Genomic DNA, 13,999 nt, shown 5'->3' on the forward strand with positions numbered 1-13,999 from the left:
ACAGTCATGAGTAAATACAGACACAATCAAATAGCAACACAGTGAATATATAATTACAAACTGAAATAGTGCTGTAGGAAAGGCTAAGGACCATAGGAGACAGGGCCCTGAACCCAGAGGGGGGCTGTCCTAAGGAAGGCTGGCTTGAGGAAGATCTAAAACTGCACTGAAAAAACTGGTAACCACTAACTCTGTGTGAAATAAATTTAAATCAATTTAAATTAAATAAAATTTAAAATTCAGTTTCCCCATCACACTAGCCACATTCAGGCACTCCATAGCCATATGTGCCCAGTGCCTGCCTTTTCGAGCAGAGCAGGTATAGGGCATTTGCATCATGGCAGAGAGTTCAATTTGATGGCACTAGTCATTCCTGAATGATGAGTAGGAATTAACCAGCAAAGTGGTGCGCAGGACCATTACAGGTAGAGAGAATGCACTGCAAAGGCTCTGTTGGTGGGGGAAACAGTTCATAAACTGAAAGAAGACCATTGTGGATGGAGAAAAGGTGAGAGCAGTACAAGATGAAGCTATAAAGGTAAGTAGGGCTGAAAGCTTGCAAAATCTTGGAGCCGTTGTTAAGGATTCTGGTCTTTTTCCAGAGAGTGATGAGAAATGAAGGGCGGGGAAAGCTGAGTGTTGCAGGTTGAAGAGAGAAGAATTTCAGATAGTAGTAGACAGCAAGATCAGGGAACTGTAGGATGCTTGCTAGGCAATGTTGAATTGCTCTCTGAGTTTGGTGCTCATGAATTTATAATGACAACAATCCTTCTTGTTGTATAACTTTCTCTAAAAAGGCAGGTTGGGTGCAGAAATAGAGAAAGAAAGGAAGATAAATGCAGAGCTTGGATTCTGCCAGAAGGGCGGGAAGTACTAGGGAGTTCAGGGTACTGGTCAGGGTATTCTTGAAATGACAGGCTGTGGGGTTTTAGCTGGGTAAGGAAGTAAGGCATGAAAGAAGAGGGCTGATGGATTCATACCAAGTGGAGGGGGTCAATGGCCTGAAAGTCCAAAGTCAGACAGAATAGGCATAGTGGGAGGACAAACTGAAGGAAAGGCAGATGTGGCCAGAGAGCAGGATAGTTGAATCAGCCTTTGGCAATAGAGCAGTTGCAGGTGATGCTAAGATCCAGGGTATGAGCCCAAGAGTGACTATCTGAGCGGAGAGAAATCAGAGATGGGGAGACGGAGATCTGGAGGCCAGATTATCACATGGGTCAACTCTGGGTGTTGAAATCACTGGGGCTGAGAGGAGCACTGCTAGGAAATCAGAGTGAGTCGGAGGCTCAGAGAGGAGAGCTACTAGGAGGGAAAATGGGTGCCATCAGAGGGTGTGACACTGCCTAGCAACAAGAGTGCAGTGTGGTAAGGGTCTGGGAATGACCATGCAGAACAGCAAACACCACCTGCCCCTCCACTTGCTGTGTGAGGGAATAAGCAACCACTACTTGAGAGGTCCACAGAGGTGGGATTTCCTGGAAAAAGCCAGGTTTTAGTTGGAGCAAGAAAGTGAAGGACCTGTTCAGAGAAGAGGTTGATGATATAGGAGAGTTTGCTGAATATAGAGCCTATGGAGGGCATGGTGGAAGTTTGGGCACATGAGGAGGAACAGAGGGTACGTCCAAAGAGCAGCAGGCAAATAGAGATAGAGGACTGATGACTGGGATGGACTTACACTTTGGCATTCAACAATAAGAAATAAGTTGACTGTCATAGGAGTGATCATGGGCCCTAGTGGTCAAAGGGCTTGGTCACCTGGCCTGAGGTTGGAGTGTTCCGCACATGTCACTGCTTGGTATGTTCCTAAGTCAAAAGTACCAGTTTCAACCCCTGTACAGCTTAGCATTTTGCTGGTCCCAGAGGCTTTGACTTCAACACCTACTGTAGTGTTGGCTATCTCACAGGTGAGGTGTTAAGAATTCCACAGAATGAGGTTGAAGGATCCTGCTTGTGGTGTTCGGATCTTCAGAGGTTGAGCTATATTCCAGTTCCAGAGAATGGGATGGTAGTAATTCTAGAAGAGGTGTGTCTATACCTAAACAGCTTGGGGTATGCTGGTCCCAGCAATCTGCAAGTGATAGATGCCATATATATGCTATATATGCTATGTATGTGGTTTATTATTAGAACTAAAGGAATTAATTAGGATTCACTCAGGGTCATCAGATACAAGCTTCTCAACCTTTCTGAGTCAACAACATGTCCTCATTAGTCACTGATTGTAGATTGGAGCATCTGATATCAAATATAATCACAGAATCCTATAATTCTACTTATAATTCTGGTTGCAGCACACCCTCATTTTTTTTAATTGTAAAAACTTGCAGAAACTGTAAGTTATGTGCTATTTTTAATTTAGTTCTAACAAAATATAGCTTGAGGTTCTGTCACAAGATTAACAAACAAATTATTGGGGAGGTTATTTATTATTTTAATTATGTGACATTATCTTTCCCCACTGACTAAAGCAATCAAAATGACTAAAATGGAATCAGTGAAAAATGAATGGATTCCAAAGGTTATAAGTGTTGGTGAAAAATGTCATGCATTTGTTCAATTTCTTACAAATTATCCAAAAAGGGTTAGAGAGGTAAATACACAGTGGCCCTATTTTATGGGTCAGAATCGGGTTAGATGTAGACAGGATTCTAGAGATTATCTCATCATTTCTTCCACTTTCTAAATCAGGAAACTGACCTTTAGACCAGGTGCAGTGACCATTTCCAGTAACTTTAACCTATCCTGACAAAATGGCATGCAAGACTTTTATAGTAACAGGAACCAGACTGAATGACAATAACATTGTAAGCATTCAGTCTCCAATATCACGGAATTATAGAGTCTTAGATTATGGATTACTATGTCAGTGTCTGGCCGAGTGTTGGAACCCAGTGTTGACAGCAGCCTTGCAGATAGATGGTCATCTGCTACATCTTGAACACTTCCCCTGATGGGAAGTTGGATTCTCCCAGAGCAACCCATTCTATTATGCAGTTACCTGTTAATGTTGGAAAGTCTTTACATTGAGTTGGTGTTATCCCCATGAATTCCACCTATGGGTTCCTCCTTCTGGAGCCGAGACCTGGAAATGTTTGCCAGCAGCAGTTAGGCTTGTTCTAGTTCTCTTCTTTTCTAGGAAAGACATTGCTGGTTCCCAGTTACATGTCATATATGGGGCAAAGGTGAAAAGAGAGAGAAAATAGTGTGCTGTGGCTTATTATTAGAACTCACAGAGTCAGGATTTACTAGGGGTAATCAAATACAAGCTTTTCAACCTTTCTACATCAACACTGTGTCCTCATTAGTCCCTAATTGTAGATCAGAGTATCTTATCTCAAACATCTTCATCGAGCTTTGTAATTCAAGAATTCTGGTTGCGGTCCATCTTCAATTTTTAACTTGTGAAAATACTAGCTATACTGAAAATAAGTCAAATGCTATGAATTGTAATGGGAGATCCAATGAAATAAGAAGCAAGACTTTATTTGGAAGGCCTGTGATCTGAGACATCTAAGTTAATATCAGATTCTGTAGACTTAATGTGCTAAAACACAACAATACTCAAAATATTACAGTTAAGTTAGGAAATAAAGAATTCTTAACAGTTATTTAACTCTTTCTTTAAAAAAAGAATCTCTTCCCACCTCTTCAAATATTAGTTAAAATTCCAGGAAAAAACTGATATGCTAGGACATTCTTAGCTCAAATTTAAAAGCTGTCCATGTGTCATTTTCAATGGATTTTTGGCCATAAAAAATTAACTTACTTTGATTTTTAACTTTAATTTAAATCCTAGAAAGCAGTATTTTCTTTATTCTCTAGAAAACCTAGTACATGGATGATGCTGAAGGGGAGCAGAATTTGTCACCCCAAAATATACCGCTTGGGCATGAGGAATATTTTGAGTGAAAGACAATCAAAACCAGCACATTCAGGAAAAGCTCTTTACTTTTCCTTCAAGTACCTAAATTTACATTGGAAAGGGGGCCTGTGTTAGGAAGACAGGTATTATCAGAGATGCCTTTTTCCTAAGGAATGTATCTGCTTACCACAGCAGCATTTGTTTCTAACTATCTACTCTGCCTTCCTATGAATGGCCCTCCTCCTCTTTGTATCCCTAGACCTCCGTATCCCTCTCCTCAGCCCAGGATGTTATTATATATCTGGCTGCCTTTTGAGTCTTCCTACCTTTTTGGGGCTCCCATGAGTATGTAATTTTGTTTTTCTCCTGTTAATCTGTCTTATGTCAATTTAATGATTAGACCAGCCAAAGGTCCTACAAAGGAAGAAGGAAAAATTTTCCACCTCCACAGTGCTTATTTAAATAACCACTAATATAATTGTCTTCATAAATTAAAAAAAAGAGTATAAAATTACTTTCTAAATTAAGAGGCAGATGAATATACACATTCATCTAACAGATCTAGTTACCCAGATGTTGATGTTTGTTCAAAGATTGATTTACCTACAGACAGAAGTATTTTTAAAACACAGTTTAAGAGCCAGAGACAAATAGCTCTAAAATGGAATTTTGTTACTCACAAATTGCTTTGAGTCTGGTGGGATTTTCAAATTCTGACGATAACTAGATTTGGTTCTGTGTAAATTTACTGTTAAAAGGCTTCACTATGTATAAGCCTATAGACATTTACTCATCCACCCATTACATGTCATTCTGCCTGTTGAGAACTGGAGAAAAGTAGTCTATTTATTAGATTGCCCATGGGAAGGAGTAGGTCCAGTAAAAATGTTTTTGCTAAGTATTTGCTGTTTATTTGCTAGGATAATAGTGATGTTAAACTTAGGAGATGTGTGCATATGCATGTTAAAATTAAATTTGGTAATTAGGTTGTTTCACACAATGACCATTCAATTTATTTAGACTCCAGTACATCTTAGGCAATATTTCCTTATTTCAGAAAGGAAATAAAGATGAGTAAGATAGTTCCCATTCCACATTGTGATTGGTGAAACCAATACTCAAAGAAATAATTATGATATATCATGCTGTCTTATGGAATGTCCAGAATGTAACATAATACAACATACCATAGCATAGTAGAATGCTTCAAATTCAAGTTCCATGTCAAATGAACTCTTGGAAACTACGTATACTACTAAATCATGCAGAAAATTTTAAAAGTTAAAAAAAAATTGTTAAATGAAATCAGCCAACTCGAAATATTTTATTTTTCACATTTCTTGCTTAAACAAACTATATTGTTTCTTTCTAGCTTTCTGATCATCTGAATTTTAGATAATCTAAAAGCCTTCTAGAAGATTTTTCAGAGAGCAGGGAAGAGAGAATTTTCATCTGGGCTTTGAGGAAATGAGGATTTTCTGAGCAGAAAAGAGGCAGAAGAAACTGCAATCATAGGGACCTGCATGTGCAAAGGCAGGGAGGTGTGGTCTGTTGGGATGGGCCTGGAAAGCACTGGTCTGCTTGTTTGGAGCCAGAGCGGAGCTGTTTAGGGTCTAACAAATATCCTCAGGCAGTGGGGAAACAGCAGAGGGTTTTTGTTTTCTTTTCTTTTTAAAATTTTTATTTGTAAATAATTTCTAATTTACAGAAAAGTTGCAAGTATAAACAGCATAAGAAACACCGGTGTATATGTATCCTTTACCCAGTTTACTTACTAATATTTGGTCCCATTTGCTTTTTCAGTTGATCTCTCACTCTCCTTTTCATTATGCATGCCTATATGTGTGCACATATAATATATTTTTCTGTACCATTTGAGAGTAAGTTCAATTATGACCTTCTTCTCCAAAATACCTCTGGGTATTTTCCTAAAAATAGGGATATTCTCTTCATAACTGTAGAACAGTTACCAACTTTAAATTTCACCCTGATATAGTACTTTTAGTCTAACCTGGAATTCATATGCCAATTTTGTTGACTGAGCAGGAACATCTTTTATAGCATTTTCCTCCTTCCAGAACAGGTTGCTAAGATAAGATAAATAATAAGCTTAGAATGCTAAGATAAAGTATTTGATTTAGTTGTGTCCTTTTACTCTTTTAGTCTAGAACATTTCTACAGCCTTTCTTTGGCTTTTATGACATTGATATTCTTTGATAAATATAGTCCTCCACCTTTTTAATAGAGTAGTATTTTATATAAGGGGTGACATAACCAGATCTAGGTTTTAGAAAAAGTTATTCTAGAAGCAATGTTAAGGATGGACTGAAGGCGAGATACTATTGCTACAGCCAATGGTCTAGGAGGCTGCTATTGGCTAATATTCCCTTCTGGGAAGGCAAGGACACAGGCATAGGAAAGGAAGGAAAGGGATCCCAAGTCTGAGTCCTGGGTAGTTACTTCTAGAACAGTCTAGAATGCCAAGTGCATGAGACTTAATGGAGATACAACACCCAGATCTAAAACTGTGGCCTTGAATTTCACATTGTAGCATAAAACAGATCAGATAACATGAAGATCCTTCTGAAAAATAGCATTAAATGCATAGTTGAGCTTACAATAATGGAAAGTAAATCCCCAAGAACTAAAAATTAAGAGGAAAGAAAAAACAAAAAGCTAGGCATGAACTGATATTCTAGCAAATGTCAGGCAAGTTTTCTGGTCTTAATATGATCTATGAAACCCCACATGTATGCAGGAAATTAGGCCTGGAGTGCCAGGTAAGTAGTGAGTGAGAACTGAGACTCTTGAATTTCAAGCCAGGATCACTGAAGGATATACCCTCCATAAACGAAAAGAAAAGAAAAGAAATGTATATTCACCAGAGTTTTGAGATGTTGGAGAAAGCTGTAACTAGGTGAAACTTTAGTTGGTCCTTGAAAAATGGGCATCTTTGGTTAAAAAAGAAGGAGGAAAACATTTTGGTTTAAGGAATTAACAAAAGTTTAGATGTATACGTATATCTACTAAATAAATTGTTTATCTACTTTTTACATTAAAGGGGCTTTTATGCTGTAAGTAATCTTTGGAATTTGCTTTTTCACTCAACATTGTGTTAAGATTCATTCATATTATTGTATGTAGCTGGGGTCCGTTTTTACTGCTTTATAACATCCCATATGTGACTATGCCACACTTTATTTTCCTGTCAGTGATCATTTATGTCATTTCCAAATAGTTTAGTCTATTTGGAATAGTGCTACCATGAATATTTTTGTACATGTCTCCTGGTGTACATTGCAAGGACCTGTATTGGGTGTATGTATATACTTATATTGATTTAAAAGTCTTTCTGTGAAGCACAGCACCTTAGAATGGCATTAGGTGAATTTTTTGAGTGTAGAAATTCAAATCTAGAATAATCAACACCCTTACCTAAGATGAATAGATTCAGATACCACCCTAGGAATGTTGCATAGTGTGTACTCAAGATAAGGAGTATTTGCCAAGTGTTTTGTTGGGAAGCAAAATTATAAGCTATAGTTGCATAAAATGAGGACCATACCTTGGACCAGTGAATCAGCAGTGTGAAGGGGGCCTTACTATCTTACAGTGGGGTCTCCTTTGACAGGACCTCAGAGAAGAATCACGTGGGCTCTAAGTTCTAGTCATTTGCTGTACTCCCATTCTGCTTTTCTTCATGGAAAATCTGTTTTGAGAAAAAGTTAAATAGTATACAAATGCTATGGGTTTAGATAGAGCCCAGTGCCAGTGCATTACCAGTCATTCCACCCACACATGAACCGTGCATAAGGAAAGCATTGTTTTGGAGTTGCAATGTGCATTCCACAAGGAGATATTTAAATCAAGATAGAAATAGCAGAGGTTTTGTCCTTGTTTGGACAGCACTTTAGGACATAACCAAAAACTGCAGCTCTTTTTCCTCACGATGTCAAATGAGGATGATTTCCCAATTTGTTCAACCTCCCCATCAGAAAGGGCTGGGTCTCAGTTGTGTCCAGTTAAGGTCTGTGCTTACAAGTACATTCCTGTAGAGTCGATATTATTTGGAAATTCTTTATATAATCCCTATTCAGCATTTACCTAAACATAATGCTAATATTTCAGGTTTCTAGTCTCAGCCCTATAAAACATTGCATGTTTACCCACTTTCAGGTTCCTATAACAAAATATTAAAATTGTACTGTAAATATGTAGAAACTAGAAAAGGTGAATTCCGTTGGTAAAAAGAGCATTAACTAGAGCATTCTGATTCTCATTGAGAATTAGTGCAGCAATTTTTCTATAGATAAAAGAACCTCTTATCTCATGAAGAGCTGCATTAATTACAGCCAGAAATTCTGCTTCACACAGTCTCTTCGGGAGCCAAGGAGAGAGCAGAAAAAACGTATGCTGTTGGAGGTCTGTACTCCCCATTTTCTTTTTCTTCTTGAAAAACAGCTTTTCTGAAAGGTAAATAGTATACAAATGCCGTGAGTTTAGGTGGAACACAGTGCCAAGGGAATACTAATTATTCCAACAATAGCAGGAGCTATAACTTTGAAAGCAAAAAACAAATTTCAGTGTTATGAGTAACTTTGCTGATCATAATAAAGGAAGATGAAATTTAATGTCAATAGCAGTACAAGTGTAGGAGGTAATTCTATTTCATTTTCTTTTCAGACAAAACAGAAACAGAACATGGTGATACAAGCAGATGAAAAAAACCCAGGTAATAATAAGTATAGAAATAACTACAATCTATGTTGAGGCCAGAAGTTTTAGAGCTATAAAAGGCAGTTTTTGCTATCTAGAATCTATATTAAGACCAATATTCCTCCTTATTTCCCCTCATTACCCTTACCAGGTAATGGTAGCTAACCAATAAATGGATATATAGGACAAAAGTGACAATAATCTATTGAGCAGACATTCACTATGACAGTAATACTATTGTTCATGCTAAATTTTCCAGTACTTGCTCCCTGTTTTCTTTGCACATCTTCATGAACTTTGTTTCCTTTCCTGTTTAGCACCAACCCTTGCCCAAGCTTTGTCCAGTGGTTGGTTTCTCCCAAACTTGGCGTGCATGCAAGCCTTCCATTTAGTGGTGCTGCCTAATGCTCAGGGTTGAGGATAAATCCTCTCCTCATTTATTTAGGCACCTGTAAAGAAATCCAGGACATCCTTATGCACTATTACTAGAGGCCATGTTCTCCATTCCATATTCAAGAAAAGAATCTGGTCAAATGGAATACTTAGAAGATACTAAAAATTAAAAGTAGCAGTAGACAAACCTAATTCTACCAGTGAAAAGCCAAATAACAATCTATTACTCTTCTGTAAGAGTTCTGAGATAAACAAGTTGCATATTTTAATTGAACCCAGTAAATGAAATTGAGATTCATCAAAGTAAAGCCAGTTGTCCTGTGATGCTTAGAATGGGTTCACATTTGCAAATGGTGTTGCCTGATGTAGCAGAAAAGGCAAAACAAATGTAGGTTTGAATTTCAGATCTGCCATTGACTGACCTTGGTCAAGTACCCTTCTGATTCTCAATTGTTCCACACAGAGGGGAAAATGATACTAAGTTAGAGATACTGTGCAAAATGTATGAAACAGTGCCTGGCACAGAGACTCAGAAGTTGCTTTTGTTATTGTTATTAATGATCTGGTACACTTCTTTTCCATCAAATACCTCTAAAATTATAATGAATATAAAGACCCTATTGAATTTGAAATAATAAATAAAAGCATAAAACGCCTTAAATTCAGAGATCACTTTTGTTCTAATGTATTCAAACCCCATTTCTACTCCTCAGACTGGTTCTGTAAAGGGAAAGGACTCCTGTCATGGGCAACATGAGGGCACCCCCATAGAGGAGCAGGGGTGGGGCGGGCCATCATCGCCAGGCCGCAGTCTGGCCCTGCTGCCGTCACTGGCAGGTCCGGGCTAGGTGAAGGGACAAAATGTCACCACGAGGAAGGTGGACAAATGAAACAAGGAATGAACTCTTCAAAATCTTAGGCCACCAGGGACGTCTCAAATGATTGCACCCATTATACAAAATACAAATCAAGTCACCCGAAAAAAAGTAAAGAATTTTGGAAAATGAGCCATTTACACAGAAGCTAAGAATTGAGGCAAAAATCTGGATTCCTCTCAAAAATCATTTAAAAAAAATTTTGTCCAGACTTAGCCCAGTCATTGCTTCCATTCTCAGCTTTTCTCGAGCTGTAGGAACAGTGCCAAACTTAGTTCCTTCAGGTTTCTTGTTGGCTGCAAAATGATGTGAGGCCCTTCATCTCCTCCCTGGTGTCGTCATCCTTCCTCTTCGCGATTGCCTCAGCCACCACCTGCCTCTTGCCAATGCCTTGCCTACTCTTTTCTTCTCCGTCCCTCCTTCCCATGTGGCCACTTGGCGGGCTTGCCAGCAGTGGGCTGGCCGGGAAAGCGGCCGTCCTGTGACCCAACCCCAGGGGCTGTGAAGCCACTCCTGGGTTTTCCGTGACGCACCTGCTGCGGTCACTTGGCACCAAGTAAACAAACGGTCCAATCTTTTCCAAAAGTGGTTTTGACAAAGAACAGTTTAAACCCCCAAAGATGTTGACAAATGGGTTGTTAATCTAGGAGAGTGAGTAACGCAACCCATTTGAATGACAGGAACAGATAAGGCCCACCTCTCTGTCCCCTTGCCTTTTTAAATTGATATTCCTGTGAAGGGAGACAAAGGGAAAGAAGTAAAGGAAAGAAAGTCAGATCTTTAGCACTGGCTGTTCAGGGGTTGATTAGGATGCTGATCTGCGTGGCAGGTTTCTAGGTTCTCACCCAACTTCTTGGCTGCTGGTCAAAGGATTTAACAGTGCGCTTTGTAAATAGTGGTGTACAAAGCTGGTCTAAAAATAGTACATTTCCAGGGTCTGAATTGGGTGAGTGGCATGAGTGGCAATGGCTGTATTGTATAGGACAGATTACAAGCCAGTTACTCGATGGTACTTGATATGCAGGGTTATTCACATGCTTCTTCTGGTTTGGTTAAATAATGCAAACACATTTACCAATGTGCAGGATTGTTTTATTTGTGCTCAGGAGAACTGTGCATGTTTATGACAGACAAATGTACACGTTCTATTTTCTGACAATCAAACAAAGCTCTCCCCTATGAGGTAAATAGCCGAATTAAATAGTGGAGCCGACACTCTTGAGAATTGCTGATGTGACACTATGGTGGCTGTTAATGACAGGTTTCCTGCTGTGCTGGCTGCCGTAAAGGATTTTTGCTGAGGGTGGGAACCAACAGGAGGCTCTGACAACTAGTGGCCCTGCCAGGTCTGGCTCGGGTATCTCCTGAAACCAGGGATGTGAAAGCTAGGGCCTCACCAGGAATTTTTCACCATGGGAGCAACTGTACTTTTCTTCCTCCCCTCTTCCGTGCCTGAGCTGGGGACAGCGAGGGTAATGTGCTCCTCCCTAGCCTAGAACAACCCCTGCGGAAGCCAGGGTCACAGGAAAAGCAGGCTTAGGGAGAGGCCCAAAGGAACTTCAAATGAGAACTGTAATTTGGGGACCGGAGATGCTGGGAAAGATGCTTGCAGTCTTTTGAAAGCAAAAGCCACCCCCTCACCCTCCCTAATGGTTTCAACTGTAAGTGGTAGCTGTTCCTACAGATTTTGAGGGGAGCAATTTTCTTATACTGAAATGCACCATGATTATTTATGACATAAATAATTGTCTTTCAGGCAGTTTGGAGACTATCGTATCTAATGCAGTGCAGAACCTCTTGGGTGAAGTCCTCAATCATTCTGCCAATTCGATTTCCCCATAGAAGATGGAAGCGAGAACAGGGACAGCTCTTGAAGGAGTTGCATTAGGGAAATACAATTTAGAGGACAGAAATCCCTGTGCTGTCACTTAGGCAAACATTTCTCCCACCCAGATTTCATGCCTTTAACTTGGTACAGTCTTGGGCAAATTGGGTCTGACACTCTCCAGGAGTATACATTACTGGCATTCCTCTCTCCCCACTGCTTATGCTGCACGATTTGGGGAAAGTTACATAAACTCTGACTCCCCAGTTTCCTCATCTGTAAAACCATGAGACTAGTACACACGTCATAAAGTACGGCATTGTGAGGATTATGTTAGGTAATGTGAGCAAAGCATTTGGCCCATGGTAATAAATGAAACCATGCTCATCACAATGGGAGGCAAGCAGGCAGCATTCCTGTGCATAGCCTCGCACCAGCCTCATAGCATTGTAGTCTCCCTCACAACCGTCCAGGTATCTGGAGCGTCCAGATGCTCAGAAAGCATTACGCCAGCATTTCCATTACCTGTCATTTCCCTCTTTATCACCAACTACATGATAATGGGGGTTAATTTCACTTTGCAACTGTCTTGGAAGATAACATAAACCATTATTTTGGCCATTTGGAAATTCCCTCCATCTGGCTTGTATTTCTTATGCTGAGGATTATGATTTTTTCAATAAGGTAGATATTTGCTTACATTCCTAAAGAGTCAGGAAAACAACATAAATTTTAGCTCTTGTTTGGGACTGAATTTTTCAGCTGAATGAGAGAATATAGCTGGATAACCTTTTGAGGGGCATCCCCTCAGGCATGAACAAAGTGAGATGTAGTTATGGAGAAGTGAAGAGCCAAGTAACTTCCTAAAAGTTATGGTCGCTGCAAAAACATTAACCCACTGTGTCTATGAAGTTAAGAAGGGCATATGAAATTGCTGTAAATGGAAAAATCAAACTGTGCAAAATGAAATGTAGGTGTGCCCCACTAGTATCCATTGTCAAGATTTGCTTTCAGTATCTGTGCAACAGCTGCCTAAACTTATTCCAGAAAGAGGGAACATTGTTACTACTGCAACTCTTAGTGATCATCGCCCAAAGTTAACGTCCCTAGGAACAAAATTTGCTCAGCCAAATATATGAAAATACTGAAACTGACCCCTTTACCAAATTTTCACATCACTATACTTAAAAATCATATCAAAGAGACAGAGAGTTTTGAAAATTGTCCAAGTTTCAGTGGCCAAACTGAATGAATTACTTTGCTTTCTCTTCAGAGGGGGCACAATTTCACCTCTAAGGGCTTCTATTCTCAAAGGGCTAAAATGTACAAACAGAGCAACTAGAAGAATGACACTTTCTCTTTCAGTTCATTTGAGATTTGTTTTGGGTGTTTTTTGTTTTATTGTAAGCCTATCTAGTAATATGCTGACCATGTTCTAAGCTTTGAGAGGGGATAAAAGCTGTACTATACCTGTGCTCGTGGGTCTTGGTGGAGAAGAAATGACTTTCATCTAAAGACCACTCAAGACAGTGTCCGTAAGTGCCCAATTACATGTAATCAACCACTAAATAACAGCAGAGATCACCATGACTACGGACAGTGGACATCAGGGTAGGACAGTGTGGCAGAGAAGTGGTATTTAGTAAAGGTAGGTGAGAGTGGCTGGTATGAGCTGAATTGTGTTCACCCCCAAATTCATATGTTGAAATTCTAACCTCTGGTACCTCAAAATGTGACTGTATTTGTAAATAGGGTCTTAAAATGGATGATTAATTTTAAATAAGGTCATTAGGGTGCACCCTAATCCAATGAGTGGGGTCCTTCTAAGAAGAGGGGAATGGGACACACACACACACACACACAGAGGGAAGAGCACGCGAGGACACAGGGAGAAGACGGCCGCCTACAAGCCCAGGAGAGAGGCCTCCCAAGAGACCGACCCTGCTGACACAGTAACCTCAGACTTTCAAGTTACCAGAATTGTGAGAAAATGAATTTCTGCTGTGTAAGCCACCCAGGCTGTGGCACTTTGTTATGGAGCCCAAGTAGACTAGTGCAATGGCCTTGAAGGAAGAGCGAAGCATTTTAAGAAGACAAAAGGGGGCAAATGGGTGCTATGCTTCTCTCTCTTATTCTTTTAAATATCTAATTCTCATTACATTTTATTTTCCTTGTGTACATCCTTGGTTCTATTACTAGGTAAAGGGGGTTAAGAGACTGTGGGGAGAAGGGAGATGGGAAAGGAATTAGGGAAAAGGAGACCTGGAGGCAGAGGAAAGAAAGAGATGATCTCATACCACCATGCTAGTGTTTTATCAGAAATCACCA

The 13,999-nt window shown here is 39.7% G+C and overlaps 1 long non-coding RNA gene across 6 annotated transcripts in view; it reads left to right on the forward strand.

The window, feature by feature from the left end:
- The window catches only part of LOC118921549 (uncharacterized), a 65,426-nt gene that overhangs the window by 45,560 nt on the left and 5,867 nt on the right, over nucleotides 1–13,999 (forward strand). For all 6 annotated transcript variants that reach the window (XR_008997862.1, XR_008997860.1, XR_008997863.1 and 3 more), the window contains one exon: nucleotides 8,546–8,594. This is a non-coding gene — a long non-coding RNA (uncharacterized LOC118921549). The remainder of the gene's footprint in view (nucleotides 1–8,545; nucleotides 8,595–13,999) is intronic.

The sequence above is a fragment of the Manis pentadactyla genome, chromosome 5 (genome assembly GCF_030020395.1).
Source record: "Manis pentadactyla isolate mManPen7 chromosome 5, mManPen7.hap1, whole genome shotgun sequence".
In the NCBI taxonomy this organism is placed as follows: domain Eukaryota; kingdom Metazoa; phylum Chordata; class Mammalia; order Pholidota; family Manidae; genus Manis; species Manis pentadactyla.